Source organism: Quercus suber, unplaced genomic scaffold (assembly GCF_002906115.3).
Source record: "Quercus suber isolate HL8 unplaced genomic scaffold, Cork oak 2.0 scaffold_6, whole genome shotgun sequence".
In the NCBI taxonomy this organism is placed as follows: Eukaryota; Viridiplantae; Streptophyta; class Magnoliopsida; order Fagales; family Fagaceae; genus Quercus; species Quercus suber.
The window spans coordinates 898,911-916,240 of record NW_027069472.1 but is presented as its reverse complement, the minus strand read 5'-3'; positions in this window follow the sequence as shown (position 1 = coordinate 916,240).

Genomic DNA, 17,330 nt, shown 5'->3' with positions numbered 1-17,330 from the left:
TTTGGCGCAGAATAAAAGCCAACAAAATACATAGTTATAAATAACAACTTTACACTTCACTTTCATCATTCCTTCATACGTGGTCTCCAATATCTGTCATGTCTCCTTGGCAATAGAAATGTGAGATATCCTATGGAACTCTTCTGGAGACACACCACAGAAAATAGCGTTAAGTGCTTTGCTATTTGCATTAGACGCTGCGAGGGTTGCCTTATCCCACGTGGATTTAGTAGCCTTCGGCCCAGTCCACCCAATATCCACCGCATCCCAAATGGTTTCATCCATTGAACACAAAAATGCCCTCATTTAAAGATTGAGACCGGTCCATCTCAATAAGGGGTCAAGGATCGCATTAAAGTGTTTAAACCACAAAGAGTGCACCCGTTCCGATGCCAATTGGATGTTCAAATAGCGTGTAAAACACTATGAATATTTAGACCCCCAATTTACAAATTACCAATTCAAGCTTAATATCAAACAATGTATGTGCGGAAAATGAACATAAGTATACAACAGAATTGCTAAACAATCTAAACCAAATAAAATCACATCCACAGCAGAAATTAAATGGCAAAGATTAAGGGAAGAGAGATGCAAACACAAGGACAACACATTGATGTGTTATCGAAGAGGAAACCGAAGCCCTCGGCATAAAACCTCTCTACTGCCCTCTAAGCGGTCAATAATCCACTAGAAAATGAAGTTGGGATACATGAACAGCAATAGACCCTCCAAGCCTAATCTACCCAGTATACCTAAGCCCTCCAAGCTTCTTGCTCCAACAAGGTTACGCTGAACCTTTGTCTTTTCTAGCTTATCGGATTCCACTATAGCCTATAGCATCAACCAATAACCATTGGTCTCTTCCTAACTGCTTCCCAAAGCAACAAATAGTCTTCTCACAGATGTGGGTATTGTTAGAAAAAGATTTGGGTAAGAACCTCTCAAGGATGTAACAATGGAAAGGGTGAGAATAGAGAAATTTGAAAAGTCTCTATGTAAAGATTGTGGATGAATCAATCTTGTTTTCCTCTAGGGTTTCTCTCTAAACAATCTCTCTCGAAGCTCTCTACATTTCATGGGTATAAGGGTCTATATATAGTGGTGGGTGTTTGGAATGCGAAGAGTCATTTTTTCAAAATAGAGCTGGCTAGCAACTTGGCCTCGTGACTTAACTGAGTCACAAGTTCAAACCGCGAGCTAACTAAATGGCCAGTATGGACTTTTTATCCTGTAGTGCAACAGCTGGCATGACAGTTTAGCTTCTCTGCATGCTTCACTCGTGTGCATCATTTGGTGGCTTGCCAGTGGCGAGCCACCCGCGAGTTCTAGTAGCGAGTCCCTGCTTCACTACACAATCTTGAGCAATTCTTCATACTCTCTCACACACTACCCTTACATGATTCCCACCTAAATACAAGGTTTCTAAATGCTGAATTATAAGCAAATTTGGCACGAAATAAAGCCAACAGAATGGTTGATTAAATTCAACCTTATAGGTGGGATTCATGTAAGGGTAGTATGTGAAAGAGTGTGAAGAAATCTCAGAAGTGTGCAATTCAAGAGAGTCTCACGACTGTATCTCGCGACTGGTAAGTCGCTAAAATGGCACATATGTGAAGCATGCAAGGAGAGCAGAAAGGTCACGCCAGCTATTGCACTATAGGATAAAACCTTCAGTCTAGCCAGACAGTTAGCTTACAACTCAAACTCGCCACTCGTTCCAGTCGCAAGCTCAAGTCGCTGGAATGCCCTGTTTGGTTGTAACTGGCTCTTTGCATTCCTCATACACCTACTATATATACCTTTATACCCACGAAATGTAGAGAGCTTCCAGAGAGAATTTTGAGAGAGAAACCCTTGAGAAAAACAAGATTAACTCATCCACAATCTTTATCCTTTGATTCTCCAAATTCCTCTACTCTCACCCTCTCTATTGATATATCCTAGAGAGGTACATTGGCCAAATCCTTATCTCACCATACCCATATATGTGAGAACATTTTTTGGTGCTTGGGAAGTAGTTTAGAAGGGACCAATTCATTTTGGTTGAAGCAATGGGCGATTGCGAGATCTAGTAAACTAGAGAAGACAAGGTTTGACGTAACCCTGTTAGAGCAAGAAGCTTGGAGGACTTAGGTGCACTAGGTAGATTAGGCTTGGAGGGTCTTCTGCTATTCATGTTTCCTAACTTCATTCAATAGTGGATTATTGACCTCTTGAAGTGCAGTGAAAAGGTTTTATGCGGGGTACTTCGGCTTCCCTTTTGATAACACATCACCGTATTATCTTTGTGTTTGCATATTTCTTCCCTTTCTTTTTACCTTTTAATTACTGCTGTGATTGTGATTAATTATGGTTTAGAGTGTATTACCTATTTAGGTTTAGCTTATTTCATATTCCACACGTATATTGTTTGATTATAAGCTTGTGTTGGTATTTTGTAAACTAGGGGTCTAAATGTTCATTGGCGTTTTACACACTATTTGAACATTCAAAGAGTAAAGCCCTAGTTGCCATCTTGAGTGATACCAAATCAGAAGTAGACTTAAAGGATAGTGATCAAGAAGGGACAGTCAGTGCCTTTACAGCCATTGTTGATTTATCCAAGGAGTCTGAAGAACTGGTTAATGAGGAAGAGGAATTGATGAGTCAAAATTTGAAGAGAAGGATGATAAAGATGATATCCATACTACCTACTCAAAGGTTTACAAGAATTCTAAGAAGCATGAAAAACTTTATACACTAGCCACAAGGAAGCTGAGTGAAGTGGAGTTGGAACAAGAAGAACTCTCCACTAAAGTTGATGAAGCAAATCAAACCATCAGTGCATTATGGTTTGAAAAAAACTTTCTGGCTGAGAAGGGCAAGAAACTAGATGCTGAGCTGTTTCAAGTAAGAGCTCAATTGGAAAGGACTTCAAGGGCTAAGCTAGATGAAATGCTATATTTCCATAGGGCCACATTTGATAAAACTGGTCTCAAGTATGATCACTCTCTCTCTCTTCTTATAGTACTTCCTCTAGTGCTTTGAATAATGTTGTGTTTGTTTCTTCTGCTTCCAATGTTCAGATGGATTTAAAGATAAACGCAACGAAAAATTAAGTTTAAAACGGATCTACATCATTTGAAGTTGATAACATGCGTTAATTAAAATTTCAGAATTAGAGAACAAGTGAGCGTACCTTGAAGCGATGAATTTCAAAACCAAAAGATTGAAGCACTTAGGAATACTTTTAGTCTTCACTCCAATTCCACTAACACCCAAGAAGTGTGGACTCTTAATTAGTTACAAAGGGATAATCAAAAAGAGTGACTTACACTCTCATACACACCACCTTTCAATGATGTTTTTCTCACTTATAAAATTTTGTACATTTTTCCCTTTTTATCTAACCAATTATCTAATTGGGCTAGCCTTTTGGACCTTTCCAATTGGGCTTAAGTGTGTGGCTTGGAATGGGACCAAAAGAGACCAATAAGACACTAGCTCCAATGGGCCTCGGGCTTTTCTGTAAACTCTTGATAAGTCCAAAGTTACCATTAACTATATTTAATACCACTATATAAATGGAGTTGCACTCTAGGCCTTACCTATAAATTATATCCTAAGACTTTATTATACATGCAACCCCTTTATAAAATATTCGTAGTAATACAAAGTCATTAATGTAGACTGCCACTTTGTAAATTACTACATCTTAATCCTTGAGTACCTGGTTTAATCCTTTAATGTTATTCATTTTATATTTATAAAATCCAATTCCATAAATATATACTTTAGTCTTACTAAAGTGGTTAGGCCTAACTCTCTAAATAACAAACGCATTAAACTTATCTCAAGGGAATACTTTATATCTCCGTTAAGAGATTATGAATTCCATCTTGAGAATACATGTTCTATCAACACTAAATGTGGCTGCCCAACATACTGAGGTTTTGACCATTACTATAGATCTCACTCCTGATATATCAAAGCAACCTACACCTCATGATCAAGTCCAATATTCTCTCAGGATTAAGAGTTCATGCAAATATAAGTCGTGAGATTTATTATTCATATGACAGTCCTTAGAAAAATAATAAATCTCACAACGGTCCAGTTCAATATGTCTTAACTCTTAAAACATATTAACACATCAACCAGAAGTCTCCACTTCCATGATCAAGACAAATCATCGTGGTTGATATGTTATAGTCTTCGTAGATGAAATGCCCAATTTCATCACCGACTACGAATTATAATTCTGAGTTTACAAAGAACTTGTGATTTATATCTTCTGTAACTTTTCACATAAATCACATACTATACATCTCATGGACCAAATGATAATGTCTTAATATTCATGTTACCATTATTTCAGATAATAACAAAACAAATTCATTAAACACAATATTAAATCATACATAATGGCATACACAATGTCAAACTTAATATCATACATAGTATCATACAATAGGATTTAAGGGCACTAATCCTAACAATCTCCCACTTGCCCTAAAGACTATTGTGCACTAATCTAACTCCTATTCTCTCCAAATGTGACTCGGAAGTCCTTTGAGGCAAAGTTTTAGTAAATGGATCTGCTAGATTATTTGCACTTTCAATCTTTGCTACCACCACATCTCCACGAGCAACAATATCTCGAATGATATGGTACTTCCTCTCAATGTGCTTTCCTTTCTTATGATTCCTTGGATCTTTAGATTGTGCAACTGCCCACTATTGTCACAAAACAATGTGATTGGAACTTGCTCCATTGTCATTGCACCAAGGTCAGAAAGGAATTTCTTGAGCCATACAGCTTCCATGGAAGAGTTTGCAATACAAGATTGCTAAATACTTCGCCAACTTATGGCTCCACCTCCCAAGATGAAAACACATCCTGATGTAGATTTTCTGAAATCTAGATCAAATTGAAAATCTGAATCTGTATAGCCAATAGGTATCAAATCCTCACTTCGGTAAACAAGCATATAATCTTTCGTTCTCCGTAGATACTTGAGAATATGCTTTACAACTTGCCAGTGTTTTGGCCCTGGATTTGATTGATATCGACTGACCATGCCAACTGAATAACAGATATCTGGTCTAGTACAAAGCATGGCATACATGAGACTTCCTAATGCAGAAGCATAAGGAACTTGTCTCATCATGTTTTCTTCCTCTTGAGTCTTAGGCCTTTGGTCATCAGACAGAGGAACTCCATGTCTGAAAGGAAGTAATCCTTTCTTAGAGTTTTGCATGCTAAACCGTTCTAGAACCTTATCTATATATCCAGCTTGTGATAAGCCTAACATCTTATTCTTGCGATCTCGCCAAAGCTTGATCCCTAGAATAAAGTTAGCCTCACCCAAATCCTTCATATCAAATTGACTTGACAACCAAACTTTTACTGATGACATTACCCCTATATCATTTCCAACGAGTAGAATATCATCAACATAAAGCACTAGAAACATTACTACTTTATCACAATGTCTTTTGTACACACATGGTTCATCAAGATTTTGCTCAAAACCAAATGACTTGATTGCTTGATCAAATCTGATGTTCCATGACCTAGATGCTTGCTTAAGTCCATAAATAGACCTTTTCAACTTGCATACCATATGCTCTTGGTTCTTAGCTATGAAACCTTTCGGTTGCATCATATAGATTTCCTCTACAGATTGCCATTGAGAAATGCAGTCTTGACATCCATTTTCCAAATCTCATAATCCTAATGAGCAGCAATGGATAAGAGAATTCTGATAGATTTAAGCATTGCTACTGAGAAAAGGTTTCATCATAATCAATACCTTTTTTTTGTATACCCTTTCCCACTAGCCTTTCTTTAAAGGTTTCAACCTTTCCATCTATCCCTCTCTTCCTCTTGTAAACCCATTTACAACCAACAGGTTTAATGCCGTTAGCACCTCTACAAGATCCCAAACTTGATTGGAATAAATGAATCTAATTCAGATTTCATAGCTTGGACCCAATGATGTGCATCTATATATTCATTGCCTCTTCATAGGTGTAGGATCCAATTCAGCCTCTTCTGAGATAGTTTCATAAGTTTCTCCTAAACCTATGAATCTTATATAGAGGCCGAACAATTCTCCCACTACGACGAGGCACCTGAGTACTAGACATGTCATGAGTAGTATCTTGTGTGTATCTAATACACCACATCGTCCCTAGTTTCATCTATTGGTTGTTCATTTACAGTTCATTTATTTCAGACAACACAACTCTACTTCTAGGAGTATAATCATTCATATAGTCATTTTCAAAAATTTGGCATTTGTGCTAACAAACACTTTATTATCTTTATGACTATAGAATAAACCTCCAACAGTTCCTTTTGGATACCAACAAAGAAAACCACTTCTGTTTTAGACTGTAACTTGTCAGACTTTCCTTTTAACACATGTGCTGGACAACCCCAAATATGAGATGTTTCATACTAGGCTTACGCCCATTCCACAACTCCACAGGTGTTTTAGGAACAGACTTCGAAGGTACTAAATTCAAGAAGATACATTGCTGTGTTTAAGGCATATCCCCAAAAGAAATAGGCAGATTGAATAACTCATCATGGACCTAATCATATCTTAAAGAGTCCTATTCCTTCTTTCTGCTACACCATTTTGTTGTGGAGTTCCAGGTGCAGTCAATTGGATACAATCCCATTCTTAGTTAAGTAATCCTTAAAATCCCAAGAAGGTATCGCCACCACGATCAGATCGAATGCCTTTATGCGTTTACCTAATTGATTCTCAACTTCAGCCCTAAACTCTTTGAACTTTTCAAAGGCTTCAGACTTCCGTTTCATTAGGTACACATAACCAAATCTTGAGTAATCATCAGTGAAAGTAATGAAATACTCATAGCCACCTCTTGCTTGGATAGACATAGAACCACATACATCAGAATGCACTAGCTCTAGCAAATCTTGGGCTCATCTACCTTTTGCATTAAAAGGTCGTTTGGTCATTTTACCTTCCAAACAAGATTCACAAATTGGAAATTCATCAAATCCATGGGCCTCAAGAGTCCGTCTTTGATTAGTCTTTGAATCCTATTTGAATTAATATGACCTAAACGCCAATGCCAAAGATATGCATCACTAGTAGAAGGAAACTTTCTCTTTAATGATTTTACATGAGAGTTATTATCTAATTCAGAATTATATAATTCATACTTATCAGGAGTTAAAATATAAAGACCATCCACAATATTGCCAGAATAGATAAACACTTTATCCTTTTTATTACAACATTGTCTTTTAGGAACACAATATCCATGTTTACCTAAGTAAGTAGCAGAAATTAAATTCCTACAAACATTAGGTACATACAAACAGTCTTTTAATATTAAAACTCATAGATTCAAAACATAAATTAAAACACCAACAGCTACAACTGGAATCTTGCTCCCATCAGCCAAATAAGAAACAACTCCCCTTCCTTAAGCTTTCTAGTCTCCTAGAACCCCTGCAAGGAATTGCAGATATGATTAGTACAACCTGAATCCGTGGGATTCTGTACAAAACAAAGGACAACCTATATGGTTAACAAAAAAAATACTTCTTTTTCGTTTTCTAACCAAACATATTTCAAGAAGGAATGTATTAATCACACCTTTGTTCTTGGCAGCCTTAAATATTGGACAATTTCTCTTCCAATGTCCTTTCTCACCACAATGGAAACACTTTCCTTTGATCTTCTTTCCTTTATCAGCAACCCCTAAGGCAATTTGTTTACCCTCTTGCTTGGTGAAGTCCTTCTTCTTCTTCTTCTTCTTACCATTGCCTTTCGACTTAGGTTGAGAAGTAGAAGCTTCACCAATATTGGCTTCAACATTGGAAGTACCAAGAATGCTTTCTGCCGCTACCAATTTATTCATTAATTCAGACAAAGTATAAATCTTTTTGTTCATATTATAGTTAAGTTTGAATTCCTTGAATGATTCTGGTAGCGACTGGAGTATCATATCCACTTGGGATTCTCCATCCATATCGGCACCTAAAACTTCCAATGTATTTAGATTGGAGATCATTGTAAGACAATGCTCCCTCACTGAAGTACCTTCAACCATTTTGGTATTATAAATTTGTCTCATGGTCTCTTGCCTTGCAAAACAGCCTTGCTCACCAAACATCTCCTTCAGACTTAGCATGATGTCTGAAACTAGTTCTACATCCTGCATTTGATGCTATAGAACATTTGAGATAGATGCTAGGATGTAGCACTTGGCCATCTCATTAGATTTCTGCCAATGATCATATCGTTGTTTTTCCTCAGAAGGAGCATCTAATGAAGGAAAGCTAGGACATGGTTTAGTAAGAACATACTTATGCTCTTCAACAGTAAGAACAATGTCCAAATTTCTTTTCCAGTCAACATAGTTGGATCCAGTCAGTTTGTTTTGATTAAGAATAGTTACAAGTGGGCTAAATGATGCCATGTTCTAAATCTGAAAACAATAAACATGAATATAATCAATAAATTGGTCATTATCTATTTAGCATATAAACATATAACATGGAACCTTAATAAAACCATAATATAATATATGCAATGACAACCCAATCCCATATTCAATATCCCTCAGCATAGAGTGAATATAAAATACTATGATTGATTGAGAACTATTCTCATTATTAGTGCTATCATGATAACTTTTATCAAACACTAATAATATGTCGTTGAGCATTTGGCCTCTAAATAATCATAGTAAGAACTCAGCATAGAGGATACTATAATATTATACCATTGTCTAGAATCATGTGTAGCCATATTTCATCCCCTTAACAGGCTTATTTTGTAGTACCATGATATAAAACACCCTCCGTATGGAATGCAAAGCTCGAGGCTAAGACAAGGTGTTTGATCATACCACTATAAACCAAGATATTCAATCTTATAGGACCATGAAATAAATACTCTCCGCATGGAATGCTAAGCTCGAAGCAAAGACAAAGTATATATCTCACACTACTATGAACCAACAATGGAAGCCGTGAGATCCAACCCTTGTATCTCTCTCCCATTAGATGTTTTAAAGAAAAGGTTTTTTAATTATAAAATATGCATAATCTAATTACACATAGTCTTTAGTACTTTTACATGTGAAAACACTTAGAAGAATTTCTAAGTTTATTTCTTTCAATCGATCGAATGTGCCCCTCGATTGATCGAAACAATTAAAAAATTCGAACTTGACCTTCTGACTTGTTCGATTGATACTTGATTGACTTTCGACCGATCGAAAAAATAGATTCGATCGATCGACCAGCAATCGAAAATCAATCTATTTAAAAAGTTTGATCACTGTCTCACTCAATCGATCGAATGTGATTTTCGATCGATCGAAAATCGCGAAACTCAAATTTCCAGAAATTTTCTAAGGCAATTTTCTTCATGTTTTCTTGAACAAACAACTTTCAAACGAACATGATGGTCAGAGAATGATATCAAAACTGAAATTCATTGACGCTAAAGTCTTAAAGGTCAATTTAACATACTTAAATTCAAATTTAAACAACATCATAACATCAATATCAATTTTTATCAAATCATAGTTTCATCAACCATGCAAAAAATTAAATGCATAATCTTCAAACAACATGAAACTATTAATTCTAATTCCAAAATTCACAAAACATGTTATACAATTCGAAATTGATGACCGCTCTGATACCATTTGATGGATTTAAAGATAAATGTAGCGGAAAATTAAGTTTAAAACGGATCTACATCATTCAAAGTTAATAACATGCGTTAAGTAAAATTTCAGAATTAGAGAACAAGTGAGCGTACCTTGAAGCGATGAATTTCAAAACCCGAAGATTGAAGCACTTAGGAATACTTTTAGTCTTCACTCCAATTCCACTAACGCCCAAGAAGTGTGGACTCTCAATTGGTTACAAAGGGATAATCAAAAGAGTGACTTACACTCTCATACACACCACCTTTCAATGATGTTTTTCTCACTTATAAAATTCTATACGTTTTTCCCTTTTTATCTAACCAATTATCTAATTGAGCTGGCCTTTTGGACCTTTCCAATTGGGCTTAAGTGTGTGGCTTGGAGTGGGACCAAAAGAGACCAATAAGACACTAGCTCCAGTGGGCCTTGGGCTTTTCTGTCAACTCTTGACAAGTCAAAAGTTACCATTAACTATATTTAATACCACTATATAAATATAGTTGCACTCTAGGCCTTACCTATAAATTATATCTCAAGACTTTATTATACATGCAACCCCTTCATAAAATATTCGTAGTAATACAAAGTCATTAATGTAGACTGCCACTTTGTAAATTACTACATCTTAATCCTTAAGTACCCGGTTTAATCCTTTAATGTTATTCATTATATATTTATGAAATCCAATTCCATAAATATATACTTTAGTCTTACTAAAGTGGTTAGGCCTAACTCTCTGAATAACAAACTCATTAAACTTACCTCAAGGGAATACTTTATATCTCCGTTAAGAGATTATGAATTCCATCTTGAGAATACATATTCCATCAACACTAAATGTGGCTGCCCAACATACTGAGGTTTTGACCATTACTATAGATCTCACTCCTGATATATCAAAGCAACCTACACCTCATGATCAAGTCCATTATTCTCTTAGGATTAAGAGTTCATGCAAATACAAGTCATGAGATTTATTATTCATATGACAGTCCTTAGAAAAATAATAAATCACACAACGATCCAGTTCAATAAGTCTTAACTCTTAAAACATATTAACACATCAACCAGAAGTCTCCACTTCCATGATCAAGACAAATCATCGTGGTTGATATGTTATAGTCTTCGTAGATGAAATGCCCAATTTCATCACCGACTACGAACTATAATTCTGAGTTTACAAAGAACTTGTGATTTATATCTTCTGTGACTTTTCACATAAATCACATACTATGCATCTAATGAACCAAATGATAATGTCCTAATATTCATGTTACCATTATTTCAGATAATAATAAAACAAATTCATTAAACACAATATTAAGACATACATAATGTCGTACACAATGTCAAACTTAATATCATACATAACATCATACAATAGGATTTAAGGGCACTAATCCTAACATGTTCAACCTGAGAAAATTGAAAATAGAAGTGAGGTTAAACATGATAAGGGAAAATCTATTCTGGGAGCACCACCTAAGGTTGTTAAAGAAACTAAGCAGAACAATCATCGCTCCACAAATAAGAAGTCTCAATCTAAGAAACCTTACTTCTATCATCACTATGGAGCATCGAGACACACTCATCCAAATTGTTATAAGTGGCTTGCTACTCAACAAAGCAACAGTGTGTTATCTTTCGGAGGCCAAAATCAACTTCAAAACTCTTTGGCTCCTCTTGGGGAACTCTTAAAACATGTGATGTTCTTGACAAACTTCAATGGGTTTAATCCTCCTTCATATTCTCCTCATCAAAGGTCTCTAAGCAAGAAAGGTTCACCTCCCTCTCCTGTTTGGAAGGAAAAAGACTCCTTCAAGTGATTCCATCTTTGTTCTTGCATCTCTTATGTGTTTAGTTAGTAGATTTTAAGTTAGTCTAGTCTTTATTTTATTATTTTATTTTTTTATTGTTTGTTTGTGTGTTTTTTTTTAATAAAAAAATCTATAAAAAAAAATAAAAACAGTGTGTGTTTGTGTATACTAATACTTGTGTACCTTGGATGGCCTTTGAAACAAAATTTCTTAACTTCGTATCACTTGTAGCTTAAATAAGCATCTTCATGCACAACTAAACAATGTGAGCTTTGTGACTCGTTTATGTGATTTGTATGATTTAGTTTATCTTTTATCATTCATATTTTTAGGCAAAACTACACTATTAGTCCCTGAAATTTACCCTGTATGCACAATTAGTCCCTCAAGTTTCAAGAGAGTGCAATTGGTCCTGTAAGTTTTCAAAATGAGCAATATAAGTCCTTCGGTTAACTTCTGTTAGTGGTGTTGCTTACGTGGCTAGCGAAATAATGACCTGGAATTTTTTAAATGATGTGACATTTCTTTTTATTAAAAAATTAAAAAATTAAATTTACATATAAGAAAAAAACTAAACCCATTCCAATTCAAATCTTTATCCTAACCGGTACAAAAAATATCTATTTACGGTGAAAGAGCTAAATTGATGAATTTTAATGGAAGCACAAATTCATAAATTTATTTGCATTGTTTTGACTTGTAAGCTAACACTTGTATTATGAAAAGTTTTGTTTTTCGGCTGGGTTTGGACCTAAGAGCCACTGACACAGCCAACTTATTTATGGATGCAATGTGCATTAAAGAAAAAATCATTAATGACAAATACTGCTTTATACTAAAGATAGAGACGGGCAGCAATTCGTGAGGCTCAAAGCGGTCCAAACTATAAGATCATCCACCATACAATATGGGCTTTTTGATTCAATTTGAAGTCTCAAGGCTGCTTAGGATGAAAACTCAAGCTGAAGAGGACGTGTTTTGGGAAACCAACACTGAATCAATCATGGAGGTGGGTCAGTGGCTATGCGAGAGAAGGAGGGAGGCGGGTCAGTGGTTGCCGGTTGGAGAAGGATGTGTGAAGCAAGAGGCCACCGTCTCCAGCGAAGGGCGACGTCGTCGCCAGTGGCTAGGTCTTGGATCTATTCATTGTCTCTCTCCTCCCTCATGGTTTGTAAATCATATTGCAAATGGAGATTTTTTTGTACCAAGTTTAGGATAAATATTTGAATTGGAATGGGTCTAGTTTCTTTGTTATCTGTAAATCTAATTTTGGAATTTTTTAATAAAAATAAATGCCACATCATTTAAAAAATGCAAGGTCATTATTCCGTTAGCCACGTAAGCAACACCACTAACGGAAGTTAACCAAAAGATTTATACTACTCATTTTGAAAACTTGAAAGACCAATTGCGCTTACTTGAAACTTAAGGGAATGGTTGCGCACATAGGATAAACTTCAGGGATTAATAATGTAGTTTCGTCATATTTTTATCACTCTTTTTGATGAGAAGGATTAAAAAGTCCTAAGAGAAAGGCATAAATAACCATCTCACCACTAAAACTCGTCAATAATAAAACATCTGTGTGCAATTTATAAACGTCGTGCTCGGTAAGGTGTAGCACTTACACAGTAAAAGCAAGATGTTTGGCTTACATAATTGGGTAATTTTTTTGTTTTTTATATAGCCATGCAAGTTATGCCATTTTTTACTTTAAAGAAAAATATGCAAAGAACATTAAAAGAAAAAAGAATCAAAATGCTTTTAAATATGGTTGCAAACGTGTTTCTAGGAGACGTGGGAGTTATATGATGTACCTCAAAGGTGATGGTCCCCATCAAACAGATGATTGTGTATAGATGTATTTGATTCTCTTATATCATTACTCTTCATATGATGAGACACGTATGCTTCTTGCAAAAGTTTCACACATAACACGCATACTCTTTGTTACTCTTGATACTGTTATACAAGTAAAATGTGATTTGGCCATCCTAACGAATACATGTGGTAGTAGAAGCTTACTAAACTATCTTAATTTCTTTTTGAAAATAAAATTGGCTAGACTTATTTAGTGTGTGTTTTGATCTAGGAATGCTTTGCATCTAGAGTTGTTGATGTATTTCAATGCTTAACATACTTCTTTGTTGCTGGGTTTGTTGCCTATCTTGGTTGCATTCATCTCATGTGGTTTGCCCTCCTTGAAAAACCTTGTTTTTGTATGCTCGATAGTAGCTTGACAGAGGCTTGGTACCTTTCGACACAAGCTTCTTCTATCGAGGTTTTCTAGGTTTTGCTCGATACCTCTCGATAGATAACCCGATCCATTGAGCTTTTTTTCTACACTCTCTGTCTGGTCGATAAAAGCTCAATACCTCCTAGATTTATCGAAGATTTTTTCCATCGATACCTCCTCGATATCTCTCGATCTATCGAGATTTTTTTCTCGACAGATCCTCAATACCTTTCTTAATCTATCAAGATACCTAATTCTATATATACGTGAGATTCGACCTGGTCTTTTCTCTCAACCCAAACACCTTTTTTTCTCTAAAATCCTTCCTCCCTTCAAGATTTCAATCTCTTCCAAGCCTAAATCCTTTGGTATGTGCTCTTAATCTCTTATTTTTCTCATTCTTCATGCATTTCATGCATTTTAGACCTATGTTTTTTATTTTGTGGGAAATTTGGGGTTTTTATGGTTTTGCTAAAATTTTTGGGTTGGATTTTGTAATTTTGATCTCACATGATCATGCATTGCATTCTGTAGCATTATAATCATGTTTTCATGCATTCTAGGTTGTGTGCTTAATTATTAAATATGAGTGTTGTAGTTTGGATTGGGTTTTTGTCCATGATGCTTTTATTTTTGCACGTAACATATTCATGCATTACCATGCGTTGCTCTTTTTTCTTTTTCCTCTTTCCTAAGCATATCTTCTATTATGTTTCTTTTTGTTTCTCTCCTTCCTTAGATTCTATCAATGGCACCCAAAAAGTCTGTTCCTTCCAAGAACCCGATCACTCATTGTGGTTCTTCTTCTTCTTCTTCTCTTCCCTCTATTCTTGGTAGAGATAGGTTCCATGATTCAAAATCCCAAAAGGATTTTAATGAGAACTTTAGTGACAAGGTGATTCACTCGCAACCCCATGTCATTTTGTCTAATTTTCCAGACACTCTTCTACCCAGAGCATTTAGCTCTCGGGGTTGTGAATCTCTTTGTGAGAAACCCTCGAAGTGTCTCGGTGTGTTTGTACAAGAGTTCTACTCCAACATACACACTATCAATACCTGTGTTCCTCAGCTTACTACGGTATTAAAAGGAACACATATCATAGTTCCCCCCAAAACATATTCCCGAGGTACTACATGTCACTAGGGTAGTTCGTTCGGACTATCCTAGTCATCCTCGTCTCCACTCTATCTCTTGAGACGAGTTGGCCACATGTTTCTGTGAAACGGCCAAGGTGTGAGGTAGACTTCAAAACTTCACCGCACATGACTTTGCTAAGGGTCCAAAGATCCTTAATATGGTGATGGCCTTTGTTCTTACTCCACGGTTTCAGTATAACACTATCACTGAGCCTCGAGCTCATTTTGTTTTCTCTCTCTTGGAGAGTCTCTCTATGGATTTTCCTTCACATATGATGGTATCTATGATAGATATCTATCAAGACACACATGTGATAAGCTAATTTTTCCTTCAACTATCACGTGCATCCTCACACACTTGCATATTCCTATTCCTTCTGCCTGTCTCTTCTCTTCCATGGAGGCTATCAATAAGGAGTCTATCTGTAAAAGTAATGAACAGCTGGCTGCTAAATGGCCTCATGTAGAGCCTACTCCAGCTCAACAAGAGGAGGTTGCCTTTCGCGCTGTAAAGGATGCTGCCTATATCTCTCGACCCTCTTCTTCATCTGCTCCATCTTGTTCTTCCGGAGTCGAGGCATCTCTCACTGCCATCATGGATCAGCTTTAACACATGAGTGATGATTTTGGTAGTCGTCTTCAACATCTTTTTGTTGAGATATGTCAAATGTGTTAGGATTAGTGCCCTTAAATCCTATTGTATGATGCTATGTATGATATTAAGTTTGACACTGTGTATGACATTATGTATGACTTGATATTGTGTTTAATGAATTTGTTTTATTATTATCTGAAATAATGGTAACATGAATATTAGGACATTATCATTTGGTCCATGAGATGCATAGTATGTGATTTATGTGAAAAGTCACAGAAGATATAAATCACAAGTTCTTTGTAAACTCGGAATTATAGTTCGTAGTCGGTGATGAAATTGGGCATTTCATCTGCGAAGACTATAACATATCAATCATGATGATTTGTCTTAATCATGGAAGTGGTGACTTCTGGTTGATGTGTTAATATGTTTTAAGAGTTAAGACATATTGAACTGGACCGCTGTGAGATTTATAATTCTCCTAAAAACTGTCAAATGAATAATAAATCTCACGACTTACATTTGCATGAACTCTTAATCCTGAGAGAATAATGGACCTGATCATAAGGTGTAGGTTGCTTTGATATATCAGGAGTGAGATCTAAAACAACGGTCAAAACCTCAGTATATTGGACAGCCACATTTAGTGTTGATAGAACATATATTCTCAAGATGGAATTCATAGTCTCTTAACGGAGATATAAAATATTCCCTCGAGATAAGTTTAATGGGTTTGTTATTCAGAGAGTTAGGCTAACCACTTTAGTAAGTAGTTACTAAAGTATATATTTATGAAATTAGTTTTCATAAATATATGATGAATAACTTAAAGGATTAAACCGGGTACTCAAGGATCAAGATGTAGTAATTTACAAAGTGACAGTCTACATTAATGACTTTGTACTACTACGAATATTTTATGAAAGGGTTGCATGTATAATAAAGTCTTGGGATATAATTTATAGATAAGACCTAGAGTGCAACTATATTTATATAGTGGTATTAAATATAGTTAATGGTAATTTTGGACTTGTCAAGAGTTGACAGAAAAGCCCAAGGCCTAAACGTACAGAAATATATGTGTGAGAAAAACATCATGAAAATGGTGTGCATGTGAGTTTTTGTCACTCACAAGTCATCCCTTTGTTACCAATTGAGAGACCACACATCTTGGGCGTTAGTGGAATTGGAGTGAAGATTAAAAGTAGTCCCAAGTGCTTCAATCTTTGTTTTGAAATTCACCGCTTCAAGGTACGATCTCTTGTTTCTCTAATTCTGAAATTTACTTTGTACGTGTTATCAATATCGAATGAAGTAGATCCGTTTAAAACTTATTTTCCGCTGCATTTATCTTTATATCCATCACCCTGAACAGTGCAGCCTTGGTCGTCGCAGCCCACAGAAAGAATGGAAAGCGGCTGATGGGACAAGCACTCAAGTAGTGACCTGCTTGATCAACAAATGTAGGGCTAAGATCAACTGGAAGGGAGTATATAATGTAAGGAATCCCTTTTGAAAGAGGGGCAGGGACAAAGGGGAAAAAGGGGAGAAAGGCGAGCAGAAATATAGAACATTATGGTATTCTGTATCATCACTAAAATCTCTGTAACCGATCACTAAACAAATAAAAGAACTTCAAGCTCCCCAGAGGAGAGCCGAGGAGCATCATTGCACATTTGAATCCAAGTTCATGCTATCCAATCCATATGCAACCATGCCTAGTCGTTGTATCCTTCACTAGGACCTAATTCTTGAACCCGCTTTCTATAAATTCGTTGTATTGGGCTAGCTGGACTTGAGTCCACTTACTCAACAGTAGAAGTGCTCAGACCCGGTCCCTATA